Source organism: Oryctolagus cuniculus, chromosome 5, assembly GCF_051225735.1.
Source record: "Oryctolagus cuniculus isolate XC-2025 breed Fujian yellow rabbit chromosome 5, ASM5122573v1, whole genome shotgun sequence".
Lineage (NCBI taxonomy): Eukaryota > Metazoa > Chordata > Mammalia > Lagomorpha > Leporidae > Oryctolagus > Oryctolagus cuniculus.
The window spans coordinates 145,946,741-145,970,922 of NC_142871.1; the positions used below are offsets into that span (position 1 = coordinate 145,946,741).

Sequence of the window (24,182 nt, forward strand, 5' to 3'; positions counted from 1 at the left end):
TGGCCAGGTCAAACTCAGGAGCTGGGAACTCAATATAGATCTCCTATGTGAATGACAGGGACCCAAATTCTTGAGTCATCACCTGCTGCCTCCCAGGATGCATTAGTAGGAAGCTGGAGTTGCAAATAGCCAGGACTCAAACCCCTCCACTTTTTCCCAGCAGTGCCTTAACTTCTATGGCTAACACCTGCCCCCATCTCCATTTCAAGCACTGGGGACTTCTGTCATCTCAACTTCCTTCCCCTACAACCTGCTCCCAGAGGATAATCTGCATGTGAGTTTCAGTCAACTAATTTCCATTCTGGTGTGTATTTGCATCCTTGCCTCTCATTGTTCATTGAGAAGAGCAGAGCTTTTGGTAAGTGATAGGAGGCTTTATAAAGCAAATGAGAGGGCTGTTCAAGGGAGAAAGTAAAGGTGGTATTGCATGTAAGGATAAGGTCTACTTGTGGCAAGAACTGGGGCATCTTCAATGCTAAGGCCAGACACACAGAGCATATTCTTTCCATGTGAACTCTCTGAGCATGACTGTGGGCACAACTGGTGTGTGTTAGGAGACAATAGCAGAGAAGTAAACTAGCACAAATTACTGCTCAAAAGCTGAGTATGCCAGGGGTCAGGTGGTTTCGTGCTGACAGAAATATAATCACATGGTCATCGTCCATGGGTCTGAATTATAAGGCAACAACACTATAGAGTGGCTATTGCACCTGAGTTCAGAAGCTTTCAAGTCAGAGGCAGAGGAATAGGAGATAGACTTTTTAACTGGTCAGGTGCAGTTGAGTGAAGGTTATGCAACATTGAAGCTTGCAGGGACAGGTGTGAAAGCTAGGAGTGGAAACGGATCTATGATGATCCCCTGGGGGAAAGGCATAGCGAAGTGGCCGAAGCCTAATGCAGGCAGATTTTCAGCCATTGTGGTCCCAGCAATTGTGCTTGGGAAGGTTTCTTATGGCCATTCTGTGTTAACTCAGAATACATGGGAAAATTGTGTTTCAGAGATTTACACCATTGTGAAGCAATCCTGGATAAAATCTGGGATCAGAAGCTTGCTTGGTGGGATCCCTACAGCAGACTCAGCGGCTCCCAGCTGGAAGGGCCCCCCTGCCTAACGCTCTGCCTCTCCTTGTCAGAACTGGGGAGCCAATTAGGGTCAGCCCTGGCGCTGTCAGATCTCTGTGACTCCTACTGAACAGGACTAAGGAAGGCAGAAATCACTACTATCTCGATCTGTCCCATGTCCCATGCTCCCTGGACCTACTGTTTGTTAAGGAGCTCGTCAATTAATTTTGCAATTAATTTTGTGAATTAGAATATAATGTCATCAGAAAATATTTGGCATTAGAATGGGAATGAGCAAGACAAGTAAATTTGCTCAAAGGAATGGGAAGTTGAAAATTGTGTGTGTGTGTGTGTGTGTGTGCGTGAGGGAGGGAGGTAGAGAGAGGGAGGGAGGGAGAGAGAGAGAGAGTGAGGGAGGGAGAGAGGGAATTAGGCTGACAAGCTATCTTTCATGAGAACTGGAGTTATAATCACAAGGTGGAGACTATATTCCATATCTCTCCATGTCCTCTGAGTTCCTACATGTCTCCTTTTATTTTTTTTTATTTTTTATTTTTTGACAGGCAGAGTGGACAGTGAGAGAGAGAGACAGAGAGAAAGGTCTTCCTTTGCTGTTGATTCACCCTCCAATGGCCGCTGTGGCCGGAGTGCTGCGGCCAGCGCACCGCGCTGATCTGATGGCAGGAGCCAGGTGCTTATCCTGGTCTCCCATGGGGTGCAGGGCCCAAGCACTTGGGCCATCCTCCACTGCCTTCCCGGGCCACAGCAGAGAGCTGGCCTGGAAGAGGGGCAACTGGGACAGAATCCGGCGCCCCGACCAGGACTAGAACCCTGTGTGCCGGCGCCGCAAGGTGGAGGATTAGCCTAGTGAGCCGCGGCGCCGGCTCCTTTTATTTTTATTTTTATTTTTTTTTAACTTTTATTTAATGAATATAAATTTCCAAAGTACGATTTATGGATTACAATGGCTTCCCCCCCATACCGTCCCTCCCACCCACAGCCCTCCCCTTTCCCACTCCCTCTCCCCTTCCATTCACATCAAGATTCATTTTCGATTATCTTAATATACAGAAGATCAGCTTAGTATACATTAGGTAAGGATTTCAACAGTTTGCTCCCACACGGAAACATAAAGTGAGGAATAATAGATGATTTTTTTAAAATGATGATGAAATCAGATCAGACCTATTGTCATGTTTAATCCCAGTGAGAGTCAAGTTGGGAGTTGATAATTTTTTTTTTTTTACAGAGGATCAGTTTAGTATGCATTAAGTAAAGATTTCAACAGTTTGCACCCCCATAGAAACACAAAGTGAAATATATTGTTTGAGTACTCGTTATAGCATTAAATCTCAATGCACAGCACATTAAGGACAGAGATCCTACATGAGGAGTAAGTGCACAGTGACTCCTGTTGTTGACTTTACCAATTGACACTCCTGTCTATGGCATCAGTAATCTCCCTATGCTCCAGTCATAAGTTTCCAAGCCTATGGAAGCCCTCTGAGTTCTCCGATTCTTATCTTGTTTAGACAAGGTCATAGTCAAAGTGGAGGTTCTCTCCTCCCTTCAGAGAAAGGTACCTCCTTCTTTGAAGACCTGTTCTTTCCACTGGGATCTCACTCACAGAGATCTTTTGCCAGAGTGTCTTGGCTTTCCATGCCTGAAATACTCTCATGGGCTTTTCAGCCAGATCCGAATGCCTTTAGGGCTGATTCTGAGGCCAGAGTGCTATTTAGGACATCTGCCATTCTATGAGTCTGCTGAGTATCTCACTTCCCATGTTGGATCACTCTCCCCTTTATTTATTCTATTGGTTAGTGTTAGCAGGTACTAGACTTGTTTATGTGCTCCCTTTGACTCTTAGTCCTTTCATTATGATCAATTGTGAACTGAAATTGATCACTTGGAATAGTGAGATGGCATTGGTACATGCCACCTTGATGGGATTAAATTGGAGTCCCCTGGTATGTTTCTAACTCTACCATTTGGGGCAAGTCAGCTTGAGCATGTCCCAAATTATATATCTCTTCCCTCTCTTATTCCTACTCTTATGTTTAACAGGGATCACATTTCAGTTAAATTTCAACACTTAAGAATAACTGTGTATTAATTACAGAATTAAACCAGTCATATTAAGTAGAACAGACAAAAAAACTACTAAGAGGGATAATGTATTAAGTTGTTCATTAACAGTCAGGGCTATGCTGATCAAGTCACCGTTTCCCATAGTGTCCATTCCACTTCAACAGGTTTCCTTTTTGGTGTTCAGTCAGTTGTCACCGATCAGGGAGAACATATGGTATTTGTCCCTTTGGGGGACAAATTTATTTATTTTTTATATGAAAGGCAGTTGAAAGGGAGAGAGAAGGAGAAAAGAGATCTATCCCCTGGTTCGCTCCCCAAATGGCCTCAATAGCCAGGGCGGGGTCTGGCCTAAACGAGGTGCTTCTTCGGAGACTTCCATGAAGGTGCAGGGACCATCATCCATTGCTTTCCCAGGTGCAATAGTAGGGAACTGGATGGGAAGTGGAGCATGTGGGACTCGAACCTGCATCCATATGGGATGCCAGCACTGCACAGTGGCTTTAACCCATTGTGCCACAGCACTGGCCCCATGCATGTCTTTTTTCCACCTTCAGAAAAGACTGCCTCTGACGGTGTGCCATTGGCATTGTTTTCATCAGTGTTAAGTGTTTTCAGGAGCACTCCACTCAACAATTTTATTTGCCTAATCGATTACATTTGACTCAGGGGATTGTCTTCTCCCCCTCCCCTCCGCTCCCTTCCATGTCTGTTTTTGTTTGAATTTGTTGTTTTTAATTCAGTTGATGGCTTCCATTAAATAATTTTTTGAGACTATGCTGTTTTTAACACTTAAAAATGTACAGTAGTGTGAACAGTGACAGGCCAGCTTTCTGCCTTCTCTTTTGGATTTGAACTCTGCTTTTCATTCAAAATTTTCATGGTAGAGTTGGGACCTTAACATCCTAAATGTCTCTGCTTTCTACCTTTCAGTGGGGCACCTGCATTGCTTTATTAGGCTTCAAGTTGGTGAATGTTAATTTTTTTTTCTCATAGCTTCCTCACAGAGGTTGGGAAGGGTATGAGTTGGTTTTTAGAAATTTTACTAATTCTGGCCGGCGCTGCCGCTCACTAGGCTGATCCTCTGCCTTGCGTGCTGGCACCCTGGGTTCTAGTCCCAGTTGGGGCACCAGATTCTGTCCCAGTTGTTCCTCTTCCAGTCCATCTCTCTGCTGTGGCCCAGGAAGGCAGTGGAGGATGGCCCAAGTGCTTGGGCCCTGCACCCACATGGGAGACCAGGAGAGAGCACCTGGCTCCTGGCTTCGGATCGGCGCAGCGTGCCAGCAATGACGGCCTTTTGGGGAGTGAACCAATGGAAGGAAGAACTTTCTCTCTGTCTCTCTCTCTCTCACTGTCTAACTCTGCCTGTCAAAAAAAAATTTTTTTTACTATTTCCCCTTCATAATTTTTTTTCAAATTTCTTCTCCCATTTAATATTCACTTTGTCCATGTCTTTTTTTTTTTGTATTTTGTTTATAGAGTCTGTTTCACAATTCTTTATTTTTCCTTTGCTATGGTTGGAAATTTTGCAGTGAGATTTTCAACCTTTATCCTGATGTTTTGCAATTTATATTTTATATTGTTTTGTAATTTGTATTTTGAATTTTGTTGCAATCCCAAATTGCATAAATGCTGTCTTTGTCCATTTTCTGTTGCTGTAACCACAGACTGGATAATTTACAAAGAAGGGAAGTTTATTTGGCTTACAGTGCTGGAGGCTGGGAAGCCCAAGAGCATGGAGATGCCACCTGGTGAGGGGCTTCTGACTGCATCATAACACAGCAAAGGATTTTCATGGTGAGACAGAGCAAGTGTGTTAGCTCAAGTGTCAGTTCTTCTTCTTCTTTACTAAAAAGATTATTTATTATTTGAGAGGTAGAGTTACAGAGAGAGGGGAGAGGCAGAGAAATATTTTTCATCTGCTGGTTCACTCCCCAGATGGCCTCAATGGCTGGAGCTGGGCCAATCCCAAGCCAGGAACCAGGAGCTTCTTCTGGGTCTCCCACGTGGATGCAGGGGCCCATGCACTTGGGCCGTCTTCCATTGCTTTCCCAGGCCTTAATGGAGAGCTGAAATGGAAGAGGAGCAGTGGGAACAGTAACTGACGCCCATATGGGATAGTGGTGCTGCAGGTTGGGGCTTAGCCTATGAGTCCACAGCACCAGCCCCAAATCCTTCTTTTCATAAAGCCACTGATGGCATCACAAAGATACTACCCTCATGATCTAATCTAATTCTAACTACTTCTCAAAGGCCCCACCTTCAAATACCATCAATATAAGAATTTGAGGATTAAGTTTCCAACACATGAACTTTTGATGGACATATTCAAACCACAACAAATGCCTATTTCAGCCCTCAAGAGAGAGATTTATAAAACATTCAGATTTGCTTGTTTATCCAATTTGTCTTCATTTTCATCAGAGAATCCCCTGGGCTCATACGGGTAGGAAGATGATAGTGCTTAACATCCTTTCTTATATATTTTTGACTCATTGGTTGTTTTCCCCTTAGCCTGGTTCTGCTTGGCTCCAAGAGATTTTGGACAGTTAAACAACCTGGAAATGTATCACAAGTTGAAAACAAAATTCTTGGAAAAGCAAATTTTATTTTGTGGTGAAGCAGTAGAGCAAGCTCTCTTGTCCACCCATGGCGCTCTAGGCTCATGTTATGAACAAAATTGGTTCCAATTTTTGCACCTTGAGATACTCCTGAGAATCTGTGTAGGACTTCCTGTGAATATCTCTCCTGTGTTAACTGGAAAGTGATCTGTATTCTATTCTCCAGCCACTTGAAGTTGTCTGCTACCTAGCACAGCATGAGCCTGGGGGACAGTTGGCTGTTAATATATATTTAATAAACAAATAGATAAATACACTTTTTGGCCCTGATGCTATAGATGGTAGGTATCCAAAATGTGTTTATAAATAATCGCTAGTGATGCATTTAAAAACTAGTAACCACCTATAATTCTACATATTTTGATGCATCTGAAACTTGTCCATTTTTCCATTATTATATGTAATTCTTGATTTTGTCTTTTGGAAACAAATAGGAAAAAAACTCCTAGTATTGTTTAGTGTTTTTGAGCATGGCTTATGAGAACTGCACTATAAAGACAGACTCAATACCACAGTGAATGTGTATTTACTAACAAACCTGGCTGGAATGGTTATTAGCTCTGATATGGAGAAAGATGGAGAGTGACCAGGTTGTTGTATCTGTGCAGAGAAAACAGCTTACTTTAAAACTTTTCTCGGGTTGGTCCTCTGGTGCAGCTCACTGCTACATCTCTAACTTACATCACATGGTATAGACACAGGCCACAGGCAAGGTAGTATTTTCTTGCTTGAATGGCAGATAACTGAGGCTTTAGTGTTATGCTTGGTAATACATTGATTACCTGAAGATAAAAATCCAAAGATGAATACTGTAACTGTTGTTCTCAAGCATTAATTGTTTACTGAAAGCAAGAAGGGGTAAAGTTCATGCTTTAGGGCAATTGAGGTAAAAAGTAATGTCCTTGTTTTAAAAATAGTGGCATAGCTGCCTCTCTGTTAGTGTATGTGTCTCCCCTTCTCACCTTTTCTCTAGTTCTTCACACAAATACTACTTCAGGCAGAAGGTGAGGCACGCTGCCATCTTTTTGGATACTTTCAAAGAAAATTCTGAATTTTATCAACAAGAATATCTGAAGAATTTTTGATTATGAGAATGATATAGGAAGAATGAACAAGTGCATTGAGTACCTGCACATGGTAGGTGCTCAACAGCCATGAACTTTATAAATGTATATTGATGCTGGAAACAGATATAAAAGCAAAAGCAGCAGTCAAGTGCTACAAAGGCAGGGAAGATGCCCTAAGGAATAAATGTGCTGACAAGTTTAGGAAGTAATCTCAGATTGACATGGTTTACCCTTCTTAAATCAGAGAGAACCTTCTAGAACACAGCAGAGCTAGTGGGACTCAGTATGAATTCTAAGTGAGTAGTGGCGATGTTGGGAGTCAGGCAAATGACACATGGTTCTCAGTCTTGTTCATCTTTGGCCATGTTTTTATTCTTCTTTGTATTAAATATTCTATATCCCTGAAGTTTGGGAAAGCCGTGTTTTCTAGGAAAGAGAAAATGAGAACTAGTGCATTAACCAACAATCTCCTCAATTTTCAATTTGTCTCATTGTGCTCACACACTGCATTTAGGCTTTTAAAAGAATTTTATTTTTGGTTCTCTCTATCCATTTAAAAAAATCAAATGAAAAGCATTTTTTTTTCTTTTTCTGGAGAAAGGAATAAATCCCTCATTCAAATGCTATGTTGCTTTACAGTGGAAGATACTTTCATTATTCTGCCAACCACTGGGTGTGTTCACTCAGAATTAATCTACACCATTACTGAGTAACAAGCATCCTCATTATAACTGTAGAGGGATAGATAGAAAAATTGGGTCTTGACCTTGGGCCCTAAGGACCAATATAGTTCAGTCATTTAGAGACAGTTCCAGAGTCAGTGCTCGCCACTTAAAATGCCCACAACCCAATTGCTTGGCATTCAGCGTGTATCATTAGCTGAGTCTTCCAGATCCCTCTCCAGAGACAAAGATAAGCTCTAAGGCAGCATTTGCCTAATCACCTTGTTTGCATTACCATCCCTGGAGCTCTCATTTCACTTGTTTGGGAAGGTTTCTTTCTCCTTGTTCTGCCTGTAGCTCCTGGAAGGATTTGGACTTCTGTTGCATGCACAGAACAAACTCCCTTCTGGACCTGGTTTCTCATCTTGATTTTGTTGTTATTTTTGTGTTTTGGCCACAAAAACTGTAAAAATGAATTGAAAAATTCATCCTGACTCTATATGATTGCATTCTCACTTCCTTTACTTCCCTTTAAGTGGGAATGCTTTTCCAGTCTATGCCTCCATGTTTTCCTCTCCGTACCTCTGCACACATAGGTAACTCTGGAAGGTCCTTTTTCAGCTTTGCATATTTAAATTTCTAAACATTATTCAAAGATCAGCTAGTATTTTTCCCTCTCCATGAAGTTCTGCTGAATTCTTATAGCTAGATACTCACTCTCCCTTCTCTGCCCTCCCATAGCTATTCTTTGACTAGTTCATGATTACAATTATATTTGCAGAATGTTATTTTTATATGTGCCCCTGATGTTTCTTAGTAGACCTAGGCTGTCAGCATTTTAAGAGGCAGAACTCTGCTTGCTTGGTGATGGTTTCCAACCAACTTCTCTTAAAGATGTTGTACCTTAAAATTCACTGAATGAAAGCACAAATATGTGTTAGAACACAATCATCTGTTTGCTAGACCATCTCCCCTTGCCATCTCCCTCCAGTTTTTCACCTGGATTTTGAAAGTATCTTGACACAGCCAACTACTTAATACAAAACATTTTCCTCCTGTTCCACAACAAGATACATAAGCCATCAAATCCTCAGTTTAAAGAAATGCAAGCATGTTTGTAGGTGCATGCCTGTATTTTGGGGGAAACATAAATTGAAGTTTTAGCGAATTGTTTAAAAAATAACAGTGACCTCCTAGTGTGGGTGGCCAATTATTTTATGCAAAGTATTTTGTGTTCTGGGAATGCAAGGCTTGATGTTCTCCAGAACGTGAGAGAGATATCACTCCTCCATATTTGGCTTTAATTCAAATTTCCTGGAGTTACAGCTCTGTCTCTTAGGAGCTGAATCACCAGCACTGTTCAATCTTGTTAAATTTTCTGGCACCAGCATATGACCTGTGACTTTTTCTTTTTTAGCCTGTAAAGAGTCCCAGTCACATCAGAGAACTTTCTCCAACTTCTTTCCCCTCAGTTTGCACTCATTCCAAAGTACTTTTATAGCTGAAGGAAACAGTACTACACCCTCAGAGTTAAATTTAATTGCTGTTTCATAAACTCGCAATGTAATTCTGCTTTCCTCTTTTGGAAATAAGGGATCTTTATGGTGCAAATCCTTCCAATTGATTAATAAAATGTTAGTAGTAAATTTAGATATAAAGAAACAAATTATATTCAGAAAAGCCACCCACTGCATATCAAAATTATTTATAACAAGAAAATCCAGAGAAATAAAACAAAGACCTTGCCCTTGAGGAACTCAAGGCAGCAACAATGTCAGACATTAAAAAATAGAAACAGAACCCAGTGTCAAAAGTGGTTCAGTATAGACATTGATAAAAGCATAAAAATAAGGCATTTAATAGTTTGGATGAATGAATATTGTTGTAACCAGTGAGTTGATGTGCTTAGAAAACATGGAGGCACCTTGATGAAGGTGCGTTTGTTTTCAGTAGGCTGTCAGTGGTGATTACAGCATAGGTTTCTTGTGTGGAATAAATGAGTTAATGACATATGTCATTTAAGACTCTGGCTGGCACATGATAACTTGTCTGCTTGTACTGGCTTTCTATTTATCATTCTTGTGAGCTATTTCAAAGTTCTTTATAAATCTGTGAAGTCCTCAAAAATTTCATGGAAATGTATATTATGCAAAAATTACACATGGATTTCAAATTTGTTTTGCATCCGAATAAACTTGTCCTGTAATTCAATTTTTCCTTTGAGGTACCTTAGTAGTTGCTAGGGCACACTGTTTCCTAAGTAGGAGAGAGACTGGTAACAGTCATTCCAAGTACATAAAATACATTGTGCTGGAGCATTATATGGTCTAGAACTATAGAGGTAACAATTAGGAAAGGGGAAACTCTTAAGGATCCTGCACCCCTAACAACTCAGTGTGTGAGTCTGCACACAGAGAGGTCTGAGTGACTTTCAAAGACTAACATAAGTTAAACAGTACTGAGAAGATGCAGAACCTAACCAGCTAGTTCCCAGATCTCTCAATAAATTACCACAAAACTGTGCCAAAATAAATGACAGTTGTTGTGTCTCTTAAATGACCAAAATCAAACCTAAGGAATGAAAAAATAAACCCAGCTTTGTTTCACTTGCCACATCAACAAAATAAAACAAAATATTTGATTATTATTATTTCTGGTTTTGTTATGGATAGATTTTATAGGCATACCAAATTGCAGTTGAATTTTATTTAATTTTTAATTTTTTTAAAAAGATTTATTTATTTATTTGAAAGTCAGAGTTACACAGAAAGAGAAGGAGATGCAGAGAGAGAGAGAGAGAGGTGTCTTCCACCCACTGATTCGATCTCCAATTGGCCACAGCAGCTGGAGCTGTGCTGATCCGAAGCCAGGAGCCAGGAGCTTCCTCCAAATCTCCACATGGGTTGAGGGGCCCAAGGGCTTGGGCCATCTTCTACTGCTTTCCCAGGCCATAGCAAAGAGCTGGATCAAAAGTGGAGCAGCTGGATCTTGAACCGGCTCCCATATGGGATGTTGGCACTGAAGGTGGCATCTTTACTCGCTATGCCACAGCGCCGGCCCCAGTTGAATTTTAATCATACACTGTGATCAGGGTTATCAAGGGGAAAAACACAATGATAACTAGCTTGGACTAGTTATTAGCAATGCATCAATTTCACCCCTAAAATCAGAATGAACCTCAGTTTTTCCTTGCTGAAGCTAAAACCTACAGGACATAATTATAGTACGGATTCTACAGTCAAGTGGGTTGGCACTCATTGGAGTTTCTTCTAAAAGGAATCGTTCAAAGCCTCTGTAAAACAAAGTAATGTTGATTTGGCGAAAGATTACAATTTAGCCCTTGAAATAAACGTTTCCCAAAATAACAGCATTTGGGAAACTTTGAGCTCTGTTTTAGTCCTTTCAGAGGAACTAAGAGGCCTTTCACGTTCTGAGGGTGGAATCCTGAGTAACAGAAGAAACAAGCAGCCCTCAGTCTCGATGACTCTGCTTGGGGACCCACTGCACTATTATTAGCATGGGACACAAAATAGATTTGGTAAACATTGGAACAGCCTTGCCAAGCCGCGTCTCCAAGACATATGGTCTTTTGTAAGTGCCATGATCGTTATAAACAAGCAAGATGTTCTAATTAAGAAGTCTTTGTACAGCAACTTGTTCTATAACTTAGCGTGGAGGTTCCAAAACAGGCAAAACTTTGGGGGTTGGGTAACCCCTAGTCTTTTTTTCCAGCCAGGCTGGGAAGGCTGAACCATAGGGCTGCCATCTCCTCTTTGTCCACTAGAGGGAGGGCGACTACATGGAATTTCTCGGCCAGGCGCTGGCGTCTCCCATCAGCACAGCCACTCTTGTCTTCTGGCCACTATGTAAACCACACTGGAACAGTGTGGTAGAAATTGATCTTTAGCTTTTTGAGAGACTGGAAAGACAGGGGATGTGTTTCATTAGTCCAATCTTTTAAGTTTAATGATGTTATGATGTGGGCATTCCTCACTGAGCAGAGGACAGATTTGGTTGAAGAAGAGAATAAATGACCGTTTTTGTAACCTGCCATGTGCAGTATAACTGGATTTTGCACTCCATGAGTATTTAGTTTGGGTTAAGTCATTGAATCTTTATAATGATTTCATGGGATAGAGCTTAGACTAGCAGAACTCTGATAACTCTTCCAACCATAGAATTCTGTAATTCTGTTTCTCCTCAACTGGAGTGTGAACTTGCCGAGGGCATGGGACTCTGACGCAGATAAACACCCACTGCCAAGGCCCATGTCTGAGCAAGTGCTCACTGAAAAGTTGGCACTTGATGAGACTGGCTGGCTTATGATTATTCCACAATCATCCACAGGAGTAGAACGTGGCTTTGTTGCTCATGGCATAAAACTATGCATTTCCTCAGTAGGTTTTTAACCTGTTGAAATTCAAGACAGCAGTGGTTAAACAAAGTGCTGTAGATTAGTACTTCTTTTTGCCTTATTGCAACCACCTCCCACAATATACATACAAATATATACTCATTGTAGACACACATATCCCACACACCAAATACACATGCATGTACACACACACACACACAAACTTTTTTAGATTCTATTGGAAAAAATTGTCAAAAGATGTTATAAAAGCAATTATGGAAAAGTGTCTTTCTCAACTTTCTACAGCAGCAATAAGTAGTATAATGAATAAGAAACCAGAACTAATTTTTATTTGCTATTGAGAGAGAGGTATTTATAGGTTTTTTTAAAAATAGCATCATATAATTATAACCATAAAAGATAGAAACTTAGAAATAGTTCAGAGAAGACAGTGATGTTAGGAATAATTCTTGCTCTTTTGTTTTTTTTTTTTAAAGAATTATTTATGTATCTATTTGAAAGGCAGAGTTATAGAGAGAGGGGCTAGAGACAGAGACAGAGAGAGAGAGGGGGAGAGAGAGAGAGAGAGAGAGAGAGAGATCTTCTATCCACTGGTTCACTTCCTAAATGGCCTCAATGGCCAGCGCTGGCTGATCTGAAGTTAGGAACTTCTTCTGGATCTGCCATGTGGGTGCAGGGGCCTGCTTGGGCCATCTTCTGCTGCTTTCCTAGGCACATTAATGGGGAGCTGGATTGGAAATGGAGCAGCCAGGACTAGAACCGACACCCATATGAGATGCCAGCACCACAGGTGGTAGCTTTACTTGCTACAGTGTTGGACCCTCTTTTTTTAAACATATGTTGTGGGATGTGCTTATGGGAAGGAAAAGTGGGGTTGTTTTTGGGTACTGGGAGCAGAACTCATGTCTCTGAACTTCGAGTCCTGTCTATTACATCTTGCAATAAAATATTAGTGCAAGTTGCCTCTGTTATTTAGAAGTTGATATTTCTAGCAGGTTGTGAAGACAACCTATATAGGTACTCCAAATCTGGAGAGGAAGCCTAGTTGGAAAATATTTCTAAATAAAAAATGAATTAGGACACAAAAAGCAAGCTTTCTATAAAGAGAAGAAGTCTATCTACTAGCAAACGAAAATACTTAAGAATAAACTGGAAAATGGGGCCGGAGCTGTGGCTCAATAGGCTAATCCTCCACCTGTGGCGCCGGCACACCGGGTTCTAGTCCTGGTCAGGGTGCCGGATTCTGTCCTGGTTGCCCCTCTTCCAGGCCAGCTCTCTGCTGTGGCCCAGGAGTGCAGTAGAGGATGGCCCAAGTGCTTGGGCCTTGCACCCGCATGGGAGACCAGGAAAAGCACCTGGCTCCTGGCTCCTGCCATCGGATCAGCGCGGTACGCCGGCCGCAGCGTGCCGACCGCAGCGGCCATTGGAGGGTGAACCAACGGAAGAGGAAGACCCTTCTCTCTGTCTCTCTCTCTCTGTCCACTCTGCCTGTCCAAAAAAAAAAAAAAAATGAGAATAAACTGGAATAACAAAATTTTGTTGTCACTAATTCAGAGCCATTAATACAGAGCTAACTAATTCAGAGCCATTAATAACAAAAATGTAGGCATTAAATAAATACCTGGTTTATATTTTACTTTTGATTGAATCACTGCAAGAGCTATGATGAGGACATAGGAATAGAGTAGAGGCTACTGTGTGTTTAATTTGATACTGTCTCTTTAAGACAAAGAATGTAAAATATAGAAACCTACCATAATATTAATATTAATAATTGAGTTGCTGTTTCTTGTTGGTGAGATGACAAATTCAATTAATTCCTATGCTGTTTCTACTAAGCTCTTTATGAGTCTAAAGGGATTATTAGCACTGCAAAGTTTGAAAGATTGAATCACAATCAGAGTTTCTTGCAAGATTTTTTGAGGCTTTGAGCAGGTTTGCTTTCATGAAAATAATCATCTTATTAACCTAAGCTGTAGGAAGAACAACCTAGAAATAGAGGGAGCAAAGGGAGGAGAAATAAAAGATAGGGAGGGAAATTGTATGCCTGAATTTGTTTTTTACTTTATTTTTAATTGGCACATCGTAATTGTACACATTTAAGGAGCATGATGCAACGTTTTGATACATGTATGCCTTATGTAATGATCAAATCAAGGAACTTAGCACATCTACCACCTCTGTCATTTATCATTTCCTTGTGGTGAAACATGTAAAATCCACTCTTCTAGCTGTTTTGAAACATACTGCGCATTACTACTGACCTTCATCACCCTACTGTGCAGAACACCAGAACTTATTTCTCTGTACAGCTGTACCCTGGAGCAACTGCTCCCCAGCCTCAGCCTCTAGTAGCCACTATTTGACTCTCAACTTCTACAGGATCAGCTTTTTTAGATTCCACTTATGAGAGAGAATATGTGGTATTTATCTTTCTGTGCCTGGCTGATCTCACTTAATGTAATGTTTCCTAGGTTCATCCTTATTGTTGCAAATGACAATATTTCATCTTTTTAATGCGTTAATAGTATTCCTTTGTGTATATGTACTGTGTTGTTTTCATCTATTTGTTTATGGATGGACACTTTGGTTGATTGCATTTTTTGTGTGTGTACTTCGTTCTTATTCCTCTGGGTAGGAAGTATGTTTTTAAACATAAGTTGGGGGAAGTGTGAGTTCCATTCCAATGCCATTTTTTTTTCCAGGCTGATGCCAAAAGAGTAAATTTCTTGTTTAGGATCCATTTTGTAAGCCTGGGATAGTTGATAAACCTGAATAAGGCTGAAACCGTTTTGGAGTCCATATGTGCAAACAAATTGACTCAGTCTACTGAATGTACTGCAGTCATCATGGGTACAATACTCTCAGTCACAGTTTAATACAGTCTTCAAGCCACTGATAGGCAGAGGAAACTCTCATCTTTAGTGTAAATCTTTATTCTTTTGTTTTAGTTTTAAAAAATATTCTAGGTTTTTATTGAATGAATTGAATTGAATGATTCTTCTATTTCATAAGGAGCTATGGGGGCCAACATTTTTTCCAGTATTTTATTATATCACGTAGGAGTTGTCCTATTTTTGTTATGAAAATGCCTTCTGCAAGTCATCCTGTCACATTTCCTTCTCTCACCTTTGCAGATGTGTGTTACACCATCCGTGGGTTGGGCTGGGGTCTTTCTTGAGCCATTCTTGAATAATTCTGAGCTATTTCTTCAACTATGTCATCCCAAGAACAGGTCTAAAGTTTGCCTTTAACCTGGCTGATTGGTCACATGATGGCATTGTCACTGACCACATCTCTTTCCTGGTCTTGATAACTCCCAGACTTTACCACTAATACTGCCAATTTGCCCCTGCTCATTGGCCTAGCCTAAGACACAGGATGATGCGTGCTTTTCTGTTGGAGCCCACGAGTAGCCTGGTTTGACCTGTGTTGTCCGAGACTGGCTCCTCTGCACATTGGAGGAGGTTGGTGACTTCCTCCCCCAGTTAGAGAAGGAGGGCAGGGCCTGCGGGCAGAGAGCGACTACAGTGAACTTTCTCAAACACAAGGGAGCCCTTTCTTCATGACCCTTTCCTGTTTCTCTGCTTCCCAACGGTTCCTTTGCTCTATCTGGCCAGGATGAAAGTGGTGCCTGGGGCACTTCATAGACCTTCTAAGGGAAAAGCTGGGGGCCCTTTGAAAATCCGATTGCTCCACTCTGCCCAGTAACGTGGGTGACACAAACCTCACAGAAGCTGCTGTCTTTTCGCTTCCATCAAGTCTGGCTTTCTGCCTGGTATGGAGCAGTCACAGAGCTGGGCGGTTTGGCCTTAGGGAGAAGGGAAGTGTTCTGGGATCTGGAACCATTTCTTACAATGTCCTTATTTTGAGTCATAGGGAGGGGAATGGGAGTTAAAAATATCCATTATCTCTTATAACATAAAAATGTTACATTTGGGCAAGTCTGACTAATAATGAGAAAAGGAAACGGAAATGGAAGCAGCAAGAATGTTGACTCCCTGGGTTTTGGCAGGGCAGTTGTTAACAGGCTGGTTTACTGGGTGTGGGCTTTCTGCTGGCTTCTCTCAGGAGAGCCAAACTTTATCATTGTATTTCTATCTGGTTCCTGGAATCATTGGACGTAGAGGGACAGGTTTTTACATGCCACACGAGCTCCATGTTTTCCTCAGAAACTTGTGTAGGAGCGATGTTGGCTTCTCCTACCTATTGTTCTTTCAAGGTCCTAGAAAGAGAAACAAGAGGAACCGGAAGGGGAGGGGACCCTGGGCATGTCTTATGGGTATCAAGGAGATTGACAGGTCTTGGAATTCATAAGACCCCAGGATCATGAGTGTTGGGAGAAATGTGAACATTTGAAGTGTTCAGGGAGTCAGAGAAATCTATGACACCATGTGAACAATAATTAAGAAATAGAGAATTGAGGCAAAAACTACTCAGACAATCCCTGGAAGTCTTGTTCAACAGAAGGATTACTGAGAATGCCCACTCATCACACTTTCTAACTGACCTTGGGCTGGATCCACCACCAGTGAGCCAGAAAAAGAAATAACCTTGGGTGTGGGGCATAGGGAAAGTTGTCTCTTTGGTTTCAGCCTGGCTTGAGTGATGCCGATGGCCAAGAAGACAGGAGAGTCCTGGAGGGAGGAAGAGTGCAGGGCAGATGGAGTGGCAAGGAAATGTTTCTGGCACAGAGCACCTGGCATCCTGCTCTCGCTGAGACTGACCGGCCCAAGAGGATCCTTACTACTGTGCAATTGCTGCCTCCAGAGTCACCGAGACAGGAGAAGCGTGGGCCGGAAGGAGATGCGAGATGAAGCTGGTTGTTGTTGAAGAGGAAGCTAGAATCATTCTTTGCCCCAGTTTCAAACAGGGGGCTTTGCCAGCTCCCGGCTAAGGTTGAAACAGCTCCTATCCCCACAAGGGGCCAGCTCTTCTGGTCTCATCTTCAGAGAATGCACCAGTCCCAGCCTTCTGGTTTGTCCCTGGTTATCTGGGAGTTGAAGGCTGCCATGTTAGAATGGTTCTTTTTAAGGGAGGTGAGTGAGAGAATTCAAAAGTATGGAGAGGAGTCAAGAGAGAACTGGGAAATAAACATAGATTTGAAAAAAAGAAGAGATTTCAGTGGAATTTCTCTCAAAATGAAGGAAAGAATTGTGACACTTACTGTTTGAGGGTATTGGTTTATCTGTGATTCACGTAGTCAAGGAAGAATAAATTTCTTCCTAAGCCGTTATTCTTCATGTGAAAGATTTTCTTTTTCTTTTGGACAAGATCCCAGGTGTGAGGGTGAACAGCTCCTTGGGCAATGACATAAATAGCATCCTTAAGGCCAACTTCCCATTGGTGTTTGAGAATGAGCTGGGGAGAGAGGGTCTTAGAAGTAAACCAGACATGCAGAGGTGGGTGGAATGAGATGTGAGTGAGTGAGGAGCAGAGTAGCTATGCGTTAGGGTACATGCCCTCTTTGATTTGCCCATTTCTTACCTTGCTTTTAATTCCAAGACTAGCCAGGGAGAGGGAATTCTGATGGTGTGTGGTGTCTCCTGCTAGTCTTTTGCCAAATTTCCTGGCTTCTGAGTTCAAGGTAACTTCTGGGTGAAGAAAATGCACAGTGGATTTGTTGGCTCATCTTGTTCTCCTTGGAAGATGGGTGACTGGTCATAATCATGCTGCCTTTGGAGGGCCAGCTTGTCATGCTGATGATGCTCCATGTGGAGTCCCAGCATTAGAAGCCCCCCCCTTCAGTACAGTGCCAGTTTTATGCGCCTCCGACTCCAAGTGCATCCCTCACTCATAACATTCCCTTATGAGGTTGCACCTTAGAGCTCCCCTTTTCAGAACCCCAGGATCCATCTTTGCATTCTTTCTCCTTTTCAATTGCTTCACAAGGCAGTAGGACAGTGTTGAACATGGTGAAGCTGGCAAGCTGAGGCACTGTGGGGAGCAACCCGGACTGGACTGAGTTACTGGAATTAAGACTTATTCTATGCATCTGCTCTCCCACAATATGGCACTGAGAAGGGAGAGACGGCTTCTGCACAGCTGCCTCCAGTTCAACCAATAGGCAGCAGGACCTGCTCCTGATTGGAGGAGAGCAGCATACTCGGCGTGTGGGCAGCCGAGTTAGGATTGGCGGAGGAGGACTATAAAGGAGGAGAGAGACGGCATGCACCAGGAACATCTAAGGGGAACATCTGAGGGAACACCTGTGCAGCCCCCGAGAGAGCCGGCCGGCGGTGTGCTGCTCCCCCGCGGAAGTGGGGAATGTGGCAGGGGGAACTGCCCTTCCACGGAGGTGGAAGGGACGGTAGCCAACCCGGGAAGAACCAGCAGAAAACCCGGGGAGGGCCGAGCAGACAAAAGAACAACGCAGGGTCCTGTGTCGTTCCTCCACGAAGATGGGGAGCGACAAGGCACCACTTTCTAGTTTCTTGTGTAAAGAGCTGTTTTACAAGTTGGGGAAACAAACTTTGGTTTCTTAGTTTCTTTTGTTTATTCTTTCTAAATCCTTTCAGTTTGATGTGTAATTCCTAATGCGATTCTAATAACCATTCCCCTTGAAAACTAGTCAACCATATTAGCTCATATGTTGTTGTGAGAGGTTCCAATTTCACTATAAATTCTTAGTTGAGCCTTTGGAGAGCATTTGGAACAAAGTAGAACTTGAGTTTCTTTTACATGGTTCAGGGAATGCTGCAGTCCATGGTCTTTGATATTCCCAGCAGCCATAGAGAGAATTTGGGATTTGGGCAAGGTGGTGGAATTGGAATTTGGAATGGGTTAGAAATATCATTATATACTGCCACCACCATAATAATGTTTCATATGTGTTCCAGTTTTACAAATCACAGAATGATGAGAATGATGAGATACTAGTCAAATGATATTGTTTCCTGGAACATTTTAAGCAGCATGCCAATTGTTTTTTCATTTCTGTTATAAATCAAATGGAAGCATCTCAGGGAGAAAAGAATACCATAGGTATGACATTGTATTTATTAATTATTATTTTAAAATTTTTATAAAAGTCTGCAATTTATTTGAAAGGCTGAGGGAGAGGGAGAAGGGGAGGGAGGGAGAAGAGGAGAGAGAGAGAGAGGAGAGAGAGAGAGAGAGAGAGAGAGAGAGAGAGATCCCTTATGTTTTGTTCACACCCTAAATGTCTGCAATAGCCTGGGGCTGTTCCAGGCTGAAGTCCGGAGCTGGTAACTCAACAGGTCTCTCATATAGCTGGCAGAGACCCACATTCTTGAAACGTTATCTGTTGACTCTTTGGGTGCACATTAGAAGGAAGCTGAAATCAGGAGCTCAGTTGGGGCTTGCATTCAGGCATGCTGACCTGGAATGCAGTTGTCCTAAGCAGTGACTTAACTGCTGTACCAAACAGCATTTAAAAATAGTATAGTTTTGGAAAAATAATTAGAATCATGTGTTTGGAAGGCAAAGAGAATTAGTGGAGTAAATGAGAGCACTTGCATATATATACCTTAAGAGTGGTCCCAATGGGTCATTGAATCAGTTACTCTATGTTCACTTGTGGCATCTTTATGGCACTTCAAATAGGCAGAATGGAAGACATGCAACCTGGACAATCTGCTGTTGATATATGTCACTGGAAAGTGTGCAATCTGTATTTTTCTGAGTCTTAGAATCTTCCCATCCTCACACTTGTCCTGTCTGGTTTTGGTCTTTAGTAGGGACAGGATTAAGCATAGAGGTGGATGTATTCCAATTCCTTAAGTTCACATCTAGACCACTTCCTGGCAGATTCTGTTTTCTTTACCTTTAAAACTGTATTTTCTAAGTAGGCAAAATACATTACATTAAAAGCTATGGCATTATTTACTCTAGTTGTCCTGTTGTGCCTTAACTGACTTTGTAGACATTCTTTAAATGCATATATGCATATTTTTATCACAACTGATCAAAGAGTTGATTTAATATGGTGTTAACTTAGTATTTATAAAATCTAAGTGTTGCACAATAGGTGAAATTATGTATATACATATGGATTAATATGAATTGTTAATTATGCTTATGAATGGGAAAATGATCAATATATGTATTAAGTATGAAGATAAGAACAAGAGTTTATGTACTGTGGTGATCTCTTGTCTATAAAATCCTACAGAGAAAAGAAACTTATAGGAAATATGCCAAATGTGAATAGTGGTTATCTGTTGGTAGTGGTGATTTTTTTTTTCTGAAAAGATACTTTATACAATAAGCACATGCCATTTTTATAATCAGAAAAATAATTTTATGATAAAATAGTAAAAACTTCAGTAGTTCATATTTATGTAGCATTGAATATAAATATCTCTTTCATACCTGATAAAAGAGCTTACTGATTCTTCCCAAATAAAATTTGGGAATCAGTCTTTTGATTATTAGGATATCATTAGTATAAAATGATGTCAAAAGAAAAAGTCTATCTTAGAATATTTTAAATTTCAGTGTTTTTTTCAGGCACATGATTTTCTGGGAATTAGAGACTGGTCAAGGTTAGCAGCATAACAAATGAGATCTACAAACTTTCTTTACTTCATATTGGTAGCATTGCCTCACTGATACATATATACCACAGTTGTAAAAGCATTAGGAAATATGTTGGGGATCTGAAATTGGCTATGTCTGCAGGTAAATGGCAGGTGATATCCTTTCCTCTGCCCTTTGAGAAAACAGGTAATATTAGCTGGGTCATATGCGGAGAGGACAAGAATGTCTTGATTTAAGACTGACTACAGAAATTCTCTTACGGGAAGAATTATTGGCTGACTCAGAATGAGAGTTGAGTGTGCCATTTGGAGTATAGTGTCAAGTGGAGTAGTGAAAAGGAAGGGTGAGCCTGTGTGTGTGTGTGATCACTATTGGAAAGCAGGTGGTAGACAGGAGAAATTCTTCAGTGCTGGTGGAGTGATGGTGATGGGTGATAGTTGCAAGACTTTTAAGAAGAGGAATGGGGGCTGGCATTGTGGAGCAGTAGGTTAAGCTGCTGCTTATATCAGTGGGCCAGATTGAGTTATGGCTACTCTTCCTCTCATCTGGCTTCCTATGAGTGTGCCTGGGAAGGCAGCAGATGATGACCCAAGTATTTGGATCCCTGCCACTGATGTGGGAGATCTGGATGGAGTTCCTGGCTCCTGGCTTTGGCCAGCCCAGCTCTGGCTGTTGTAGCCATTTGGGGAGTGAACCAGTGGATGGAAGTTCTCTTTCTCTCTCTTTCTCTGACACTCAGCCTTTCAAATACATAAGTAAATCTTTTTTTAACTTTTATTTAATGAATATAAATTTCCAAAGTACAGCTTATGGATTACAGTGCCCCCCCATAACTTCCCTCCCACCCGCAACCCTCCCCTCTCCCGCTCCCTCTCCTCTTCCATTCTCATCAAGATTCATTTTCAATTCTTTCATAAGTAAATCTTAAAAAAGAAGAACAGGCTTCTCTATTCTGCTAGCCTGTGCTGCATTGTAAGTAACATTACTTGGTACTTTTGGTAGAGATTCTACTATCTACCATGGCCTTGTGTCAATAGTCCTTTTGAAAATCAAGAAGAAGTGGTGATAACCCAAGGGAGTGACTACAAGAAGAGAGAAGAGAGACAATGGGGATTCAGTAGAGAACTGGAGCCAAAGGTTTTGCGATAAAGCACCAGCCTGCCAAGGATATCTAAAAATATTAGGCTTGGCTTGCTATCCATTGTGGTTAGAATGAGATTGGAACCAATTTGATCAGGATTTCAAAGGCAGGCTTATTTCAGCTGTCTTGTAGTTACATTTACACTTTTGCAAAGGCAGACATTTAATGTTTAATATTTTCAGATTAATTGATTACTGGATTTTTGTTTAACCCATTTTTCAGGAAAAACTCAGTCTAAAGTTTGTTTATCAAGGCTAAATAGCTTAGTGTTTCTAGCTTGCTTTAAGTAATACAATTTGTAGTTGATATTTACAATTGTCAGTTATTTGCTCTCATGCCAATACTAAAAAAATTAGGGTTAGGAAGAAAATAACCATAAAGACATTTAATCAGTTATAAGAATGGGATTTATATCTCCCTACTTGGTGATGTTTTCCAAAAAGTCTTCAGAGAATTTAATTGGATTAATATTTGTTATGTCAAAACCACATAATCTCAACTAAGCCTATTAGAATTTCCATCATTTTAGGGCACAAGGCCGAGCAATCAGTTTATCACTAAAATTTCACTTGTTTATTACGCAAACAAATAAAAGAGCAGGGTTGGAGATTATGTCAATGCTGTTTGTAGTGATTATTTTTGGCTTTTATTTTCCCTAATAGTTGAAGTTTTGGATCGAGGACATTTCTAATTGTAAAAGACAGATCTACGCACATGGAAATGGAGTGCATTCTGAATACCAGCTTTTAATCAAAATATTTAAGAGTGAGGGTGAGAGAAAGACCTCATTCTGTACAATTCAGTTTGCTATTCATGAGTTCAGGGGGCTTTTCTTTTTTTAGATGTCTTTTTTCCTTTATATCTGTTTCTTATTAGATGATCTCATTTTATGGGGACCAACAAGGAAAAACGAGTACCTAGGGATTATCTGTGATTAAAAATGCACATTTATGGAAGTATAATTTAAGGTTGAAGTATTATTAGAACAACTAAATATGACACACTAACAAAGCAATTGAAAGTAGGAGATTTATTTTTATTTTATGCCTTATTTCTTACCAGCTGTGGGATGTTGGGCAAGTCACTTGGCTTATCTACTGAATGGGGATGATAGTATATGTCTTACTTGAAGACGTAAGATTGCACTAAATGATCACCTCCTTGCTCTATCCACACAGCACTTTCCCTCTGTGGCTCTTTATTTTTCTTCATAGGATTTATCACTACTTGACATTTTGCTCTATATGAGGGATCTTCAAAAAGTTCATGGAAAATGTGTTCCAATCATGAAAAAGTTCACATTGATTTCAATTTTTTTTGTATCAAAACAAACCTATTTTAATACTCTTTTTCCACAAATGTGTTGAAGTACTCTTGTATATGTTTTTTTTTTTTTAAATTATCTGTTGATCTAAATACAAAGTGCTATGATTTGAAAAGGATTTGGCCACTGAACTCATGAAGGTCTTTGGACCCAAATGTTGTGGATTGGTGGTGTTAGGAGGGTGGAAGCTTGATCCAGTTATGGTGTTAATATGCCTCATGGAAGGTCTTCATGTCATTGGTGACATGCCCTCAGAAGTTTGTTCTCATGAGAGGGCTGATCGTAAAAGCTGAGTAGGGGGCCGGCGCTGTGGTGCAGCGGGTTAACGCCCTGGCCTGTAGCACTGGCATCCCATATGGGTGCCGGTTCTAGTCCCAGCTGCTCCTTTTCTGATCCAGCTCTCTGCTGTGGCCTGGGAAAGCAGTAGAAGGTGGCCCAAGTCCTTGGGCCCCTGCACCCACGTGGGAGACCTGGAAGAAGCTCCTGGCTCCTGACTTCGGATCGGCACAACTCCGACTGTTGCAGCCAATTGAGGAGTGAACCAGCGGATGAAAGACTTCTCCCTCTCTCTGCCTCTCCTCTCTCTGTGTAACTCTGACTTTCAAAAAATAAATACATCTTTAAAATAAAAAAAAAAGCTGAGTAGGCTCAGCCTCTTTTTCCACTTCCTGTCTCACCATGTGATCCTTCTACACACACTGTGCCTTTACCTTCCTCCTATGGAAACCAGATGGCTGAACTAATGGTCCCAATCCAGGCTTGATCCTCAAAAACTATGAGATAAAATAAACTTCAACAGTAGCTTGTTTCAGGAATTTAGTTATAATAACAAAAAGCTGATGGAGAAAGGAGACTCCATGGAAACAGAGCTGTGTCATGCTGCCAGTGCTCATCACCACCTTGTCACTTTAGTCATGTTCTAAGATGATTAGATGGTGACAAGCAGTCATCCTATAATAGAAACTTCATCCTGCCTCTACTCCTTCCCAAAAGTGCAAATGTGGACAGACATAGCTATTCTTCAAAAATGGGGTATACAAGGTGACTGCATTTATTATGAGAAAACAACAAACCTTTGTCATTGGGAAGTCTTTATTGTGATATGGTTGAACTTTTTTCATTCTAGCTTGAAAAAAGCAACTCTACCTTTTATAAAACAAAGATTATAGCAATAACTGACAATAAACTCAGATCCTGTGCTGAGTAACTTACATACATTTTTACTTATTCTCATAAAAACTTTGAGTTAGATAAAATTTTTAGGCCCATTTTTGTCTAGGATAAAAGATAAAACTGAAGGGGCCAGCACTGTGGCATAGTGGGTAAAGCTGCTGCCAGAAGTG

At 41.1% G+C, this 24,182-nt stretch overlaps 1 long non-coding RNA gene across 1 annotated transcript in view; it reads left to right on the forward strand.

The window, feature by feature from the left end:
- LOC108178872 (uncharacterized) overlaps window positions 1-24,182 on the forward strand; it is a 95,531-nt gene continuing 71,349 nt past the window's right edge. The window contains exon 1 of the long non-coding RNA XR_016233479.1: window positions 1-358. This is a non-coding gene — a long non-coding RNA (uncharacterized LOC108178872). The remainder of the gene's footprint in view (window positions 359-24,182) is intronic.